Genomic DNA, 13,256 nt, shown 5'->3' with positions numbered 1-13,256 from the left:
AACTTGGCAAACCAAGTATGCCGCTGGAAAGATGAGATGATTTTGGTTGAAATCAATATAAGGATCACCGGATTCGGGTACACGGTTTGCAAAAGACAAGCAAGACAAGATATGATGCAAACAGCAACATGGCCACTTGTATGCAAAGTATGAATAAGCTATATCACCCAAACATATGAACAAGATGCATAGCAGAAACAGATTCATCATGGCATCTCTACCGGTTTGATTAACTCACTACAAGGCATGTCATGGCATGGAACAAGTACTAGCATGAAGTAGGCATGGAAATGAAGCTACTCATGTGCAAAACAATCTACTAGCATATTGCATGAACAAGCACATAAGAGACAAAACAACAATATGAAGTGAGATGGCATGTTTATGAACTTGCTCAAATGCAGAAACTAATGCCACCACTGGATTGGTGGGATTTTTCTACCCCAAAAACATATATAATATGTTAGGGTTGCTGTAGAAAAATCATCCCAAATGCACAAAGATAAAACCTGCCTAAAATGGTAATTGACAGAAATGGCACTTTCCATATTTGGAAACGTCCAGAATTGGACTTGCCCGAAAAGGACAGATTCCACATGCCAGAAATGGAATATTCGCTGGGAATCAAAATAAAACAAATAATAAAATAAAAAAACACACAGGCTAAGAGAGTATGACAGGTGGGGCCACCCTGTCCTACGCACAGTGCAAAGGAAAGGAAAAAAAAAGGGGGGGGGGAATAAACTGCACTTGCGGGGGATCGAACCCGGGTATCCCCGGTGTGGCTCTGCTACAGCAACCACTGGGCTAGCTAGGTGGTTCTGATAGGAAAGGGCTTCGGCTCCTTTTAGGTAAGCACCAGGTCGAGCCACTCTGTTTTCAAACAGAGAAGACGACGGCGTCGGCGACGGAAACGGCGGCAATCCAGCGGGCACGGGGCCTCCGGCGGCCGTGCGGAAAGGGGGTATGGACGCGTGCAACTACGAGGGGATGCAGGGGTGCTCGAGTTCGAGCAGTTGCTCGACTCGGGGCCATGGCGTCTACGGCAAACGACAGCGGCAGCTATGGCGTCGCAGGGAAAAGCCGGGTGCGCGCGCAGGGTGCAGAAGCAAGCGGGGCTACAGGCGCGGCGAGCGAGTGAGCGCGAGCACGTGGGAACAGGGGAGAGAGCGTGTGCACGTGCAGCAACAAAACATGAGCAACTAAAACTACATAGATCGCCGGAGCACCGAGAGTATGGGAAAGATTGAATCGAAGCAGCGCCTACGGTGATCTATTGACGACAGGACGGAGCAGGGAGGAAGTTGGGTATACCTCCTTACCCTAGGACAAGAAGACGATGACGGAGACGAGCCTGCGGCGACGCGGACGAGCTCTGAACCTTGGCACGTTTTCTGACCGAGAGGAAGGAGGAAGCAGGCGACATCGATGAACTCGTCGTCCGGGCACCGTAGTCGACGTCGTGGAAGGAGACGACGACGAGGAAGATGAAGGACACGCTCGACAAGGTTGGGAGTGGCCGGAGAGCACGCCGGCGACGAGGCGTGCTCTCCGGTGCGCTCGGGACGGGGCGGACGCGGTGGATCTGGTGGCTAAACTCACCTGGAAACGGTGGCGGCGAACAAGGGAAACCCTAGTCGACGCGGGGGACACGGAAACTAGGGCTTATAAGGGCTAGGGCGAGCGGTGCAAGCTCACACGCGCTCGTGCTCGCGGTCCCCATGGCGACGGCGAGAGGAGAGGGAAAAGGTGGGTGCGGGAAACAGGGGAGGCGCTGACGAGCGGGGCCAATCTTACCGCGTGTCGAGGGTCTAGCGGGGGTGCGCGCTTGCGTGGGTGAGAAAAGACGAGGGCGCAAGCGGGCTGGCTGGCGCGCTGGCTGGGCTGGCTAGCTGCGCGGGGCGCTAGCTGGGCCGGCCTGGGAGGCCGAGGCCCAGGGGGGGCTGCTGCGCTGGCTGCTGCTCCATTTCTATTTTTGCAAAACAAATATAGAAACAGAAAAGCACAGGGTTAAAGGGGAGGAGTTAGAGCATAAAGAAAATACTCTCCAACTCCTGGAATTATCCACTATTATAATAAATTGCATTGGGCATTTTAGAGGTAGAAAAATAAGACAAGTTTGAATTATATTCAAACTTGTGTCATTTTTGAACCTGACCAAAACAACTTCAAATAAAGGAGATCTTTGGCAGAGAGGTTTAGGGCAAGGAGCAAGATTTACAGGGAGAAGATGAACATTAATAGAGAAGGATAAAATAGCACTTGATAAGAGAAGGAAGGAGAAGGAAGGAGGAGAAGTGATGGTGCCATGGTTGAAAAGGGGGGGGGACAAGGTCATGCCCATGATGCTCATGGCAACAACATGAATGACAAAATGCAACATGAGATGGCATGAGATGAAAATGCACTATATGATGAGGATGAATGCAAAATGACAAGAGGCACAAATGCAAAATGACTAAAATGAAATGACAATGAAAAGAATAAAACCACACAACCAAACAAGACGAGGCCAAACATGATAAAACCCACAAGAATTGGATGAGGTCAAGTTGATATATTGCCAAATTGGGACATGTTACATCTGGGGTGTTACACTTAGGAAAGAGCGCCTTTATGCTAATATGGACAAATGCCTTTTTGTTGTCGATAAGCTTGTTTTCTTGGGTTTCGTTGTGTCTTCTAAGGGTGTTCATGTAGATGCATCTAAGATCAATGCTATTAAAACTTGGCCCCAACCAACCAACTTCCAACAAGTGCGTAGTTTTCTTGGTTTAGCCAGTTTCTGTTGTAGATTTGTGAAGGATTTTAGCATCATTGCTTCACCTTTACATTCTTTGAGTAAGAAAAATGCGCCTTTTGTTTGGGGACCATCCCAAGATACCGCATTTAATGAGCTTAAAAATTTGCTTACTCATGCTCCCGTGCTTGCATTACCCAACTTTGACAAACCTTTTGAAATTCATTTTGATGCTAGTGGTAATGGCATAGGAGGTGTGTTAACGCAAGAAAAGCACCCCATAGCATACTTTAGTGAGAAACTTTCTGGAGCGCAAGTCAATTATCCCATCTATGACAAAGAGCTCTATACTTTAGTGCGAGTTTGGCGCGAATGGGAACATTATCTTCACCCTCATGAATTTATCATTCATATCGATCATGAAACGCTTAAGTACTTAAAGGGTCAAACTAAGTTGAACAAGTGTCATGCTAAATGGAGTGAATTCATTGAGTCCTTTCCTTATGTCATCAAATATATCAAAGGTAAGGATAATGTAGTGGTGGATGCTCTTTCCCGCATATGCACGCTTGTCACAAAATTTGAATTGAATGTCATTGGCTTTGAGCACATCAAAGACTTGTATGCGCATGATCCCACTTTTGGTATTCCTTATGCTAAGTGTTTGACGCGTACATCTTGGGAACAATATTACATCAAGGATTATTACCTTATGAGAGCTAACAAACTTTGCATTCCCGAGTATTCTCTTCGTTTGCTCCTTCTGCAAGAGGCTTAGGGAGGCGGACTAATGGGACACTTTGGACGCGACAAGACATTCCCTATGCTCTCCAAGAACTATTTTTGGCCCAAGATGTTCCGTGACGTCTCACGCTTCACCAATCGATGCTCTACATGTAGCAAAGCTAAGTCAAAATCTCAATCCCATGGTCTTTACATGCCTATTCCTATTCCTTATCAACCTTGGGAAGACATTAGCATGGACTTTGTACTTGGTTTGCCTAGAACTCAAAATGGAAAGGATTCTGTGTTTGTTTTTGTGGACCGATTCTCTAAGATGGCTCATTTTATCCCATGCAACCAGATAGGCGATGCTTCACACATTGGAAATATTTTTTGTAGGGAAATATTGCGCCTCCATGGAGTCCCAAAGACGATTGTCTCTGACCGCAACGTCAAGTTCTTGAGTTACTTTTGGAAGACCCTATGCACCAAGCTCGGAATGAAGCTCTTGTTCTATTCGGCATACCATCCTCAAACCGATAGCCAAACGGAGGTGACAAACTGCATGCTATCCACTCTACTACGTGTGTTGATCAAGAAGAACATCAAGGAGTGGGAGGAGTGTCTACCCATAGCCGAGTAGGCCTACAACCGAGCAAGACATTCAACTACCGGCCAGTCCCCTTTCGAGGTCGTCTACGGTTTCAACCCGTTGTCCCCATTGGACATTCTTCCTCCTCCACTACAAGAGCGCACCAACATGGACGTGAGTGCAAGAGAAAGCTACCTCAAGAAGATGCACCAAAATACAAGGCACACCATCGAGCTCCAAGTACAACGACAAGAGACCAAGCTCAACATCAACAAGCAACCCATGACATTCAACATTGGAGATCTTGTTTGGCTACACCTTTGCAAGGAACGCTTCCCCAACGAACACAAGTCCAAACTTCTACCACGAGCCGATGGACCCTTCAAGGTGCTTGAACGCTACAACAACAACGCCTACACGATCGACATCCCACATGACAAGTACTCCATGAGCGACATCTTCAACATCAACGATCTCTCCCCGTACCATGGTGATGAAGATTTCGATCCGAGGTCGGATCTTTCCCAAGGGAGGGGAGATGATGCGGAGCATCCTACGGTCATCCCCATGGACCTACCTTTGTCTCCCACGCACCACTTGGACCAATGAAAAGAGCTTGTGCGAGAGCTATCGAAAACAAGGTTAACTCTCTCCTTGTTGAACTCCCCTTTGACCCACTTGAGACATGGTTACTACCTCAAATGGAGATGCTTTGTGTGCTTAGGTACCAAGAAAGCAACCAAGGAGAAGTTACGATGCAAGATGGACATCAAGAGCATGAAGATAATCTGCCCAGCCCAGAAGGACCAGTACAACCCCCCATGTACCACCCAACAACCGCCCGGACGGTACAACCATTCGGCTATCGTCCAACTACCGGTCCATCTTCTGTTTTCGAGCGGTGCAAGGCCGATACAACATTAGTTTATCCCCGCAACAGCCAGAAGACCGGTACAAGCGCTCCAAACACCGATACAACCGCTACCCCCTTCCGAGAATACATCCTAGAGCCCTCACCTGAGCTCCCAGTGGAACAACCGCCCCCATGACCGGTACAACCGCCCTGCCTGAGCTCCCAGTGGTACAACCACCCCCATGACCAGTACAACCGCCCTACCTACGCGAAGTGAAAGGGGTTTCACCCCATGTATCTTCCACTTACCCCTTGGTCTATATATCATTGTCCCCTAGCTCCGTATTAGGGTTAGCATTGTGATAGCTCATATTTGAGATAGAGCTTTGCTCATCCACTTGGTTACTTCTCCATCGGAGTCGAGTGCCTCTTTGGAGAAGATCCCCCAAGCGGATTCAAGAGCCCTTTATGGGAAGACCCTTCAAGACCTCCTCACGGAGAAGACCCTTTGTATCGTCCTTTGTTGACCTTGAATCGTGTATAACTCTTTGTGTTTCAAGGATCTAGCATAAGTGTGACCGGATCTTGTTGGTTGAGTGATTTATCTTGTGTTTCCCCTCATGTTCCCCTCATTTTCCCCCTCATGTTCTTCGTGTTCTTTGTAGGATCCCCTCCAATCATGAAAGATCGGGCACCTAGGGTTCTACCTTACATCACATGTCATCCCCTGGGGGCCATGAGACTTGGAGATAATTCCATATTCTCACACTGAAATTACATTCAGAGAATAAGTGATTCCTGGTCTCACGTGTTAGCAGAGGACAAAGCACACAATTAACCCCATCATCCAAGTTCCACTGCCTCCTTTCAAACATATCTTTAGTGTTAAGCCTATCCATAATTAACATCCAAGCAAACACTTTTATCTTCATTGTGCAGGAAGATTTCCATATCCACAAAAGGAGAGGATTGAAAGACATGTTGGAATGCATGAAAGAATAGAACAACTTGGGCTTGAAAGCATGACACGTCCCCTGCTAGTACCAAATGTCATTTGCATCCACTTCCCTACTGCAATTTGCCATCAGATTCTGCACAGTCATATACTCCTGGTATGCCTGTGTAGACAAAGGTAAGTAGAACATCTGGGTGATATCCTCGGATTGGAAAGCTTCAGAGACTGTAAGCCAGGGATCTTTCACATAGGAAAAGAGACTTGGAAATCTTGTTTGCAAGGGGGCTACTGAGTTACCAATCTTCCATTTGTCAGATCAGAACAAAGCTAAGTTCCGAGAATTGTTTGCACCCAAGTTGTGTTCCTATAACGATCCAGCAGTTTACAAATATCTTTCCACCAAAATGAACCACAACTATCAGTCCCCTGAGGTATAGAAGAATGGTAATATGTATCCTAGATATTTAAGAATTTATGCAAATGCTTAAGCAAAAGAGCTATTTTATGTACTCCAACGTTTAAGATGCCCAATCCACCTTTATTTTTGGGCCTACAAATTAGGTCCCAAGCTGCTAAGGATGGCGAGGGCTCATCCCTATGCTTTCTCCATAAGCACTGCCTTTGTATTCTCTCCAATTGTTTTAAAATTCCGCAAGAACAAGCAAGCTGCCTAGGTAGAAGATGGGCATGGAGGACAATGCAGAGTTCAAAAACTGAAGCCTTTCCCCCTGATTTAGAAATGAAGAACTAGCTGAGATTCTTCTCTCCATACAGTAAACAAGGGGCATAAAGTCCACCATTTTGGGTCTGGTAGTACCAACAGGTAGACCAAGATAAGTGAAGGGCATTTTGCCAACCGGACAACCAAAAGCAGCAGCCAAACCAATGGTGGTGTCCTCATCAACATTTATGGGCACCATGGAAGATTTATGATGGTTAACCACTAAACGAGTTGAAGTGGAGAACACCTACAGCATGTCCTTTAGAGCCAGTAGCTGAGCTTTATCTGCTCGCAAGTTGATAAGGGTATCATCAGCATATTGCACTATGCGATAATCTTGGTCATGACATGGTATAGGCAACTTTAAAATTCCCCTTCTGAACATATCATTTACTACTGATTGCAAAAGGTCAGTAGCAATAACAGAAGTAAGGGTGAAAGGCAATGTCCTTGTCTAACACCCTTTCTACAGCAAAATTTCCTTCCAGGTACTCCATTTAAAAGGACGATAATGTTCCAGTGGATAGTAGTAGCTTGACCCAAGAAATCCATTTCTGATTAAATCCCTTATACTTCAGGATCTGCAAGATAGCTTCATGTTCAATGGAGTCAAAGACCTTTCCAAAATCCAATTTAAGAATAACAATAGGTCTCTTTGACTAATGACATTGATGCAAATATTCAAGGGACCAACGAATATAGTCCTGGATAGTCCTGCTTCTGATGAAACCATATTGATTCTTATGAATACACTTCATAATTATCTTTTGAAACCTATTGGCAGCCATCTTGGACAAAAACTTGAGGCCCATCCCAGTCAAGGAAATTTCCCTATAATCCCCAACCCCTTCGGAGTCAACTTCTTTGGGATGAGTGTGATATAAGAACCATTGATATTTTCCAAATTTGCAGTGCCATTATGAAAAGCTTCAGCCAAATCATAGAAATCTTGACAAATAATGTGCCAACTTTTTTTGAAGAATAACCCATTAAATCCATCTGGTCCAGGGGCTTTGTCAACGGGCATATGTTTGACAATGTCATCCATTTCCTCTTTTGTAAATGGCTCTTCAAGGAAATCTAACCCATCAATTGGTTGAAGCAAAGCACTCATGTCGAAGCCCATTACTATTCCAGCAGAAACTCCCATTCTATTCTTGAAACAATTCCATATGATGCCCTCCATCTGAGAATGATGTGAAACCACAGACCCATCTATATTTTTGAAGGAAGCAATGTAATTTCTTCTATGTCTCTCAGTGGCCATAGGATGGAAAAAATTGGTGTTCTCCCCACCAAGTTTAATATACCTGATTGCACACCTCTTCTTCCAATATATAAACTGAAGGTGTAAGAGTTTTTCCACATGCAATTTGACCACCTTCCTAAAGTTAAATTCAGGTCTATACAATGGCCCGATCTCTTCTACGCCATCAAGACACACAATTACCTCATTACATTTTGAGATCAACACTTTTAGTTTGGAGATATTCATTTGCCATTTCTTAAGAGCCCCTCTCAAACTCTTAAACTTATCTGTAATCTAGGCAGTGCTATGAGATTTTTGAGAAGGTTTCTGCCATGATTGCTTAAAACATTCCATAAACCCCTCAAGCTCAACCCAATAATTTTCAAAACAAAAGATTTTAGATTTAGGAATAGAGGTCTTGATTTTCACCACACAAGGTACATGATCAGAAGCAGTTCTGGCTAGAGGCAAAACCTCAGTCATAGGATATGAGGAGATCCAATTAGCAGATGTAAAAAACCCAATCTAGCTGTTCTAATAAGGGATTTTCATGCATATTAGACCATGTATAAGATCTCCCCTTAAGAGGTAGTGTCACGCCCAATATGCGACCTAATCCTAAAGGAACTCGGAGGTCCCACCAAGGATAGAAGAGCATATTCGAGACGCTTATGCAAGGTGGATATCATTACGTCGTACCATTACATAATAGTTGGGGATACATACAAAAGGCATACAATGTCGCATGAATACAACAACATCATACATAAGAGCAACATTCGACTAAGGATGAAAGACAAGCAGAAACTCAAACGACATCCACCCTGCTAGCCCAGGCTGCTGACTAGGAGCCTATCCCCTAAACGAAGAAGAAATAGAAGAAGAACTCAAAACAAGCAAGCATTGCTCTCACGTCAAGATCATCGCATTACTTGTACCTGCAATTGTTGTTGTAGTAATCTATGAGCCACGAGAACTCAGCAATCCCATTACCATGGGTATCAAGACTAGAAAATCTTAATGGGTATGTAATGGATAAGTGGTGATGTTGCAGCAAGCGACTAAGGAATGAATGGTGGCTAACTTATGAGTACAAGAATAAGATGAGAAGCTACGCAAACGGTCGCAAACTAGTGATCAAGAAGTGATCCTGAACTACTTACGTTCAAGCATAACCCCACCGTGTTCTCTTCTTGAACTTACCAAAAAAGAGACCATCACAGTTTCGCACACGGTTGGTGTATTTTAATTTGAATCTGGTGTCAAGTTCTATACAATCGGATATTAAAAACTCCCATCTACCACATAACCGCGGGCACAACTTTCGAAAGATCAAACCCTGCAGGGGTGTCCCAACTTAGCCCATTATAAGCTCACGATCCGTGGAGACAATCCTTCATCGCGGGACAGCCGATTACACTCGGGATCCCGGTGCACAAGACATTTTGACAATGGTAAAACAAGTCCAGCAAGACCTCCCGACATGCCGAGACCCTGATAGTAGTCGCACGTATCTCGTCTCAGGCCACAATGGATGAGCTATGCATACAGGTGCCAAAATAATCCAAGTTGCCCCAGGGCAGCCCTACACAGTGCTCTAGTTTGGACCAACACTCAAAGGAGCACTGGCCGGGGGGGTTGATTAAGAATACTAGGGGGCCGGCGAATATCCCCTATTTAAGTTTTAGTTGTAATTAGGCAAATGGAATACCAATGTTGGGCCTTGCTGGAAGAGTTCTATTCAAAGCAAACTGTCAAGAGGGTCCCATACCCCTCATCGTGTTAGGGACGCAAAATCAAGGAACATAACACCGGTATGACGGAAACTAGGGAGGCGAGAGTGGAACAAAACAACAGGCATAAGGTCGAGCCTTCCACACTTTACCAAGTATATAGATGCATTAATTAAATAAGAGCTATTGTGATATCCCAAGGTAACCATGATATCCATGTCCCAACATGGAACAACCTGCAACTGGACCTGCAACTAGCAATTCTATAAGAAGGGCTGAGCAAAGCGGTAACATTGCCAAAGAACGGTTTGCTAGGAAGTGTGAAAAAGTTAGAGGCTGTCATGGCGATTTGGGAGGCTTGATAAACAAGTGGTAGGAAGCGCAACATAGCGATAGCATCGAGACAACTAGCATATCAATGATAGTAATGAGATCCAAGGTAACGGTCATCTTGCCTGAAATCCCGCTAGGAAGAAGAACGAGTCCATTAAGAACATGAATGGAGGAAGACTAACCAAGCGTAATCGAACGAATCCTCATGGTCGCAACGAAACAGGAACTATCGAGAAGAAGCACAACCGGAAAGAAGCAAACAACATGGTAAACACACAACACATAAATAAGGCATGATGCACAACCAAGTATGATGCATGAAAAAGCTATATGATGCTACTCATGGCAAGAGATGATGCATACAAGAACAACACATCAAAGCAAATTTAAATGAGGCCGGAAACAACATATAACAAATCCGGTAAGTCCTCATATGCTAATTTCGAAATTTCTCCAGATCTGAATGAAACATTAAGTTAAAGTTGTTACAGCAAGTTAAGATGCACCAAGATGATCTACGCGGAATTCTAGTCAAGTTACATATAAAGTTCATTTAATTCGGAGCTACGGCCTAGAAGATATGAGAAAAACAAGTTAAACATGGCATTGATGCAAAATGCATTCAAACATCAAGCAAACACACTCAAAACAATGACAACATGACAATATGAAACTACATGCAATTCTAAGCAAGATTCATATATAGCATGCTCAAAACGGAGCAACGGTGCAACACATGCACTCCAAACAAGTTTAAAGGACAAGCTGTCGAAAACAGCAAGTAGGCACTTTGCAATCATCAAAACAACAAGCTACGAGAATCATATGAACATAATCTTTACATGTAATTCATTTACAGATAACATAATTCAAATATTATTAAGGTTTAGGGTCATAAGCATAAATATTAAACCAAGATGATCAATGCAAAATGCAACTTTATAACATAGGAGCATATACATGAGCAGAGTTAATATGATGGCATGTCGTAGACATGAAACAAAGATGCTACAACAACTATACATACCAAACAAGGGCATGTCATGGGAAGTACACATTAAAAAGAGCAAATAACATCAATACATCATATGCATATGGCTCATGGATTAGTGGGAACCAACAATACAAGATTGAATGTTAAAACAGTTTCAGCAAGAGTAAAACAGCAACATCAGCATAGCATGTTTGCACGCATGGAAAAGAGGTCATATGATATACAAAATTATCAAACTTAGCATGTTAACAGAGTACTCATAGCATACTTCAAATCATGTAACTAGAGAATCTCCAAAAGATGCATAGATTAATCAATATCAAGCTCGCAACATGATGTCATGAAATTAACAGAAAACTGGAACAACAGATAGGCATGTTCATGGTAGTGAAAACACATGCTACAAGACTTATATAGGGCATAGAAAGACATGTCATGAAGTATCATAACATGTGCATCAAAATATGTCAACTAAGCATCTCCATATTATGCAAGGATTAATTGGTAGCATCAAGCAAACTTGGCATTATGATATAACAGATCAGCTAGAAAGAACATTAACAACAAGTATTCCACTTCACAAGCATGATGCACTTATTAGAGGGCATATCAAAATACATGGATTGCACCAAGCATCGTTCTCGTCATTTCGATGAGCGTCCGGTTCTTCCTCTCAACAACTCCATTTTGTTGAGGTGTGTACATAGCCGAGAACTCGTGTGAAATCCCTTCTTCATCAAGAAAAGGTGTCCACATTTGCGTTCTTCAACTCCGTTCCGTTGTCGCTGCGAACCTTCTTGATCTTCACTTCAATTAGCGAAGTTTTTGAAGATCTTTTGGACCTGCTATTTATCATCAAGAAAGAACACCCACGTAAATCTGGAAAAATCATCAACTATAACTAGACCAAAAGAATTTCCACCGAGACTCTTGTAAGAATTGGGACCAAAGAGATCCATATGAGGTAGCTCGAGTGGCCTCCTTGTGGTCATAATGTTCTTCACGGGATGCCTTCCTCCAACCTGTTTACCTACTTGACAAGCAGTGCAAAGTCTATCCTTATCAAATATGACATCATTAACTCCAAGGATATGATTTCCCTTAATAAGCTTGTCAAGGTTTCGCATACCAACATGACCTAATCATCTATGCCATAACCATCCTTTTGAGGATTTAGCAATGAAGCAAGTTTTAGGTTGAGCCTTTCTAGTGAAATCAACAATGTATAGATCACCTCTACGTACACCGGTAAAGACCATTTTATGATTGTCTCGACGAAACACTTGACAATCAATTTCAATAAATAAGATATTGAAACCAAAGTCATCAAGTCTAGATATTGAAAGTAAGTTGTATCCAAGAGATTCAACGAGCATGACATTTTGTATGGAGCTATCATGTGATATGGCCACCTTACCGAGGCCAACCACCTTACCCTTTGAGTTGTCACCGAAAGTGACATACTTTCGAGGACTATCATTTTCAGCAAGCTCACGAAACATGTCTTTATCTCCGGTCATGTGATCGGTACATCCACTATCAAGAACCCATTCCTTTCCTCCTGACATATATCCTCGAAGATTTGCCATAAGACCAAAGTGTCTCATTGCATCATCAAGATCGAAGTCACTATCATCATCCTTATCATAGTATCCATGTTCAACATCGTCATGTGGTGGATCAAATCCTAGAGAGGGTGATTCATTAGAGTGAGTTTGACAATGATCTTGCTTATGAATTTTTATAGCTTCAGAAATAATATCACTAATAATACCAACATTTCCTTTGGCACGCATAAGGTTTGTAAGCTCAAATAGACGATCACCAAACATAGAATCACTAGTATTCATTTTACTCAAAGCAATAGACTTATGGAGAATTTCATCAAGATTTTTCAAAGAATAATCTGGAAATCGTTCCTCAAGAAATTTCCATATAGTGTAGGCACACTTAAGAGTAGACAAACATCCAATTAAGTTTCTAGGCAATCCTCTAATAATAAGTTCGGCAATTCTAAGATTCCTAATCATGTCAATTGACTCATCATGAGTAGGATGCATAGGGTCAACATAAGGTGCACAAGGGCTAGCAATGTACTTGTTCAAATGATATTGATTGAAGATTACAAGCATCTCATTTTTTCACTCATGAAAATACTCTCCATCAAGAATAGGCACTCTATGTCTAAGACTCCCCAAAGTAGACTCATCCATCTTCCTCCAATGGTGATTAAACCAAGGCAATGGAGACCAAAGCTCTGATACCACTTGTAGGACCTTGAGAAGAGGTGTCTAGAGGGGGGTGATTAGACACTAAGTACCAAAGTTGCAGTTTTTAAATTTCCTTAAAGTTTAAGTGGAGTT

The sequence above is a fragment of the Triticum aestivum genome, chromosome 4B, assembly GCF_018294505.1.
Source record: "Triticum aestivum cultivar Chinese Spring chromosome 4B, IWGSC CS RefSeq v2.1, whole genome shotgun sequence".
Taxonomy (NCBI): domain Eukaryota; kingdom Viridiplantae; phylum Streptophyta; class Magnoliopsida; order Poales; family Poaceae; genus Triticum; species Triticum aestivum.
The sequence above is the reverse complement of the archived record's forward strand: the minus strand, read 5'-3'. Positions refer to the sequence as shown.